Below are 4613 nucleotides of genomic sequence, written 5' to 3'. Positions count from 1 at the left end.
ACCCATAGATAGATAATTAAAAATTTTATTTAAATAATTGTGGTTTTTTTTTTTTGTTTCTCATTTTACGAATGACACCGAGATAGTTCGTTCTATTAAAAGGAAAACAAATTTTTTTTTTTTTTATTTCTGACAAATGTTTTAATTAAAGATAGTTTCGCACGTTGCTTGGTGAAAATGCTAATGGAGGGCATTAAAAATTCGTTGCAAACTATTTGCTTTCAACTACTATTTACATGAAGGTGGTTATTGCTTTTGTTGCTACGATTGCTGTAGTGTTGGTGTTTAATGTTAGCCTGCTCCAGAACTTGAAGCTCATTAATATAAATCGTTATTATGAGTTTAGTAATATGTTACAGACATAAGAAAAACATAACATAAACACTCGCACACACATATATGTTTACACCTAGTGTACCTAAAATGTCTGCATGACAATTTTTCCTTTGCTTGTTCGGTATGCATTGCGTCTCTAGGATAACTCTAACAAATATACTAAAGCCATAAATGCAATACGAGAGACTTTTGCTCGAGTAAGGTCGCCAGAAAACAGCAAGAGAAACTATATGCATGCTGGGCCAAATTAATACACACACGCACTTACACATACCGAAACCAGAGATATAAAGAATTAATTTCTTTAAGTGTTAGAGCAAAGATAGCTTTCAGCTAAATGTCAAGCAAACGCATTTTGCTTAAAGAGAACAATTTTGAGTATAACGCGAGGATACGAGAACACACTTTATTTAGTGTTAATCCTTCTAATTTTTTCATGCGGAATTGAATTTCTGGTTATTACGGCACTCGGGAAGAAATGAATTGTTAAATGAACTCCTTTCCTTTGTATGGTCACGTGTGGTGGCCACAGCTATATGTCTTTTCAATCATTTATGAATCTTTTCTAATCACTCTTGATAATTCTTAACCGATTATTGTAGTTGTTCCTTAAGTTTTAATTTCATCCGAAATTTTGCAATTAAGTACACTGTCAATACATTGAATTCGAAATATAAATCGCTTGTTGAAAATTCACTGCCTTAAGAGGCTTTTTATTCCGTTACCTTCTGAGAAGTTCGCTTAGCTTTGCCAATTACAAACTGCCCCTAAGAAGTTCATTTCCATTTTGAAAATTCCCCTTAATAAGATATTCGGTAGGAATTTATTTATATGCAGGAAACTTGTATTTCACTGACTCAAAGAAAGTCGCTTAAAGGGATAGATTTCCAACAAATGAGATAATCTCATAACTAGCAACACATAACTGTTGTGAACGCAATTGTCAAGGTTTTGAAAACTGTTTTTTATAAAATCATTTAAGATTGAAGCAGCAAACGAATGAAAGGTTACTTCAAGGTTACTTCGAACTTTCGCACATGCGTGTACGATGAAACAGCATTTAACTTACTTTGCGGAAATCCTTTGAGGTCCGTTTCCAGTTTCAGTTAACACTAAATCTATTGCACGGCCGACAGTTAAACTCTATCCGACACTTTAATTCTATTGTAAGGTGTATTCTTCTAATTAGTTAGTAATTGGTAAAATAAGTAGAAGGAAACACATGGTATCAGCAGTCATATGATTGGTAAAATTATTTAACATTTACATAAATTCTACTGTCTGTTAAAATAATCTTTGTTTATTTGTTAACCTTCAGTTTAAATTAACAGATTGCATGTATGTACATTTTTCGCATAACGCTACCATTTAACAATTGATGAAGGATGACGAGTCGAAATTTCAGAGCACCCAACTTGATCAGAATGAAGTATTTCGCTTCCCTTAAATACTGAGCGTGAAGACTAGTTCGTTTTCCAAGATTGGATTAAAAAATCCCACTTTTATGGAATTTTAAATTTTGGATCTGTGAGAGAAAAGGTTACCGAATGAATAATGAATTATGAATGAAACAGGCAGCCTTTCTCTGCTTGCGTAATCACGGTAGCTGTCCGAAAGGATTCAAATAGAGGAAGCGGAGGAACAGTAGTGTTTGTATATACCCGACTTGAAATTGAAAACATCTGCAAGGTTTCGAAAGACCACTGCAGGTAAATTGTGGTGGAAAGCGATTAAAGAGCTGCGAATCACGATTGTGTGTTGAGCGACTTGACTGGCAGGGAAGTCTCTTTTATCTCTATGGAATACTTGCTTCGCATCAATCTATTTATAAACACAAAGCAGCACCTGTCACACCCAAAGGCGTCAAGGGCGTTCAACACATTCTTGTCATCCCAGAGCATCTTTCTTGCGCAATGGGAATGATCACCCAGCCAGATCTGCAAGCTCCCGCTGAAACATGTAAATTGCATTCTAGCCTACGCCGCTTGCCGCCCAGTATTCGTTATATCGCTGTTAAAAGCTTTAGACCTACGTTCTATTGTTTGGCACTTCGAATACATGTTCCGCTCCTTGTAGTGCCCAAACATTCAGTTTTACACTGACATCAAAACGCCCTTGACGCCCTTGACTATATAATCAAAAGCGAAGTTAACCACTTTTTTGAAAAATTGTTAGAATTACACTTTAACGGACGGAACAACTGCACGAACGTGTACACGATTAGTTTTTATCCACTTGGAAGTTCAAGGAGATGAACATGTTCACGCTTCGTGAACAGTACAATAGTACCACTATTAATGGTAAAGAAAATCAAAATCAAAAAAAAAATGTTATGAACCTTTAAAGCTCAGCAAGCTTGTCTATCTTCTCTAAGAAGAACACATTCTTTTAGAGTTTTGTAAATAACTACATGTGCGTTCGCAAGCCTTAAAGTAATAATAATTATTGATGATGTGTTTGTTGCGGTGATTGTTGTTGTTTTTGTTGCTGTTTTAGTAGTTGTTGCATATGTGTATACATTTTGTACATTTAGAGTCAAATTAATGATTATGAGTTAAATTGTAAAGCACGAGGTGTGAGCCAACAACAACAACAATAATATATTTAACAAAGTAACCTCTTTACCTCTTTTCATCTCCCCCATCATCCCCCCGTCCGCCCAACATATGCACTAAGATGCCTGATATTTGTAAAAAAGTTAACTCAGTCCCGTATTCAAACACTGTAGACCAGCTTCTTGCTTTGCTTTATATTTTAAGAAATTGCTGCAATCTAGGAAAACTTACAGACACATATATATATATATATATATGTTTGCACGTATATGTGTACATATGCTTGTATGCCTTCCTGTGTTTCCTCTCTTTCTCGTATAAATATTTTAACATTGATTGTCATTTGCTTGTTGTCGACTGCCATATGTTAAATGAGTTTTATAGCTTATCACAAACGTACACTCATGTGTTTGCGCATACGCACCTTTAATAACAAAAAAAAAAAAGAAAAAAAAAAAAAGTGCAAAAATTGAAAATAAAAAAAAGAAAAGCATAAGTATGCAGAATTATTATGATTTTTATAATGATTTGAATGATCTCGTTGTACCAGTTAATCACCGCATACGAATACCCAGACAAGCGAAGCAACTTACAGGCTTCATATTCATTCTTTAACTTTTAAATTAAAACTGCACGATCAAGAAAACTTAATGTGTGATTATATGTACACGCACACACACACGCACACACACACACACACACGCATATACACAAACACATACTTACTGACATATTTATATACATGTATATGTGATTGGCAAATGAAATGAATTTTTTTATTAATGCTATTCATTATGCATGCATCAAAGTGTACTCGTACGAGGAGAGAAAAAAAAAAATTGAAACATTTTTTTCTTTTATTATAAGAAATCTTAACGATGTTGTTTTCGTTGCCGTTTGTTTATAATAAAATCAACGTTTTAAAAAATTTTTTATTGAACCATTTTTCTTTAAACACTAAACTTATCTTCAAATTAATAAAAAAAAATTCATAAAATCGCAACACATTTTGCGCATTGCATTTTGTTATATCGCTGCAGAGAAGAAAAGCTTTATGGAGCAATTAACAGCTTAATGGAAATTCTTCTAATTAGGTTTGAAATTTTTCCACTTGAAGCGAAAGAGATATATGTGAAAATTGCCGTCTCGCGTCTACGAATCTAGCCTGCTAGCTCTCTTTACGATTCTTGCTGATATTACACCAAGCTATGTGTGTGGTAGTTGCTTTCAAATCAATTAATCATCATGTCGAACTTTTTGTTAGTTTTCCTTTATTCTGTTTAATTTTAACGCAAATCAATTCAACTACGGATTTCACCAGCAAGGGAAGCTGTTGTTGAACTTGTTTACATGTTGATGGGAGATTTTGCAACATATTAGCACTGCATAAAGGGTCAAGCTTTTTGTGTTGTACCGCCGTAATTTCTGGCCTCCGATTCGAGGAAAGGGCCTTTGTGCGTATGCGAGGAGACTACCTGCTCCTCAACCGCCATTTTGTTTTGGTAACACTTCTCCGCTTTATTCTGAGAACTGTGACCCAAGCTTCAGAGCTGAAGTTTCACTCAACAAATTTTGTTGAACTCGCACTCGTTTAGGACGCTTCCGCAAATTGGTCATGGCTTCGATTAGAGTTAACTTGAGAGAAGAGCTGAAAGATATATATATATATACATAGAGAGAGAGAGAGAGAGAGAGAGAGAGAGAGAGAGAGAGAGAGAGAGA

This window comes from Glossina fuscipes, unplaced genomic scaffold (genome assembly GCF_014805625.2).
Source record: "Glossina fuscipes isolate IAEA_lab_2018 unplaced genomic scaffold, Yale_Gfus_2 28, whole genome shotgun sequence".
Taxonomy (NCBI): domain Eukaryota; kingdom Metazoa; phylum Arthropoda; class Insecta; order Diptera; family Glossinidae; genus Glossina; species Glossina fuscipes.
Note: the sequence above shows the minus strand (reverse complement) of the source record.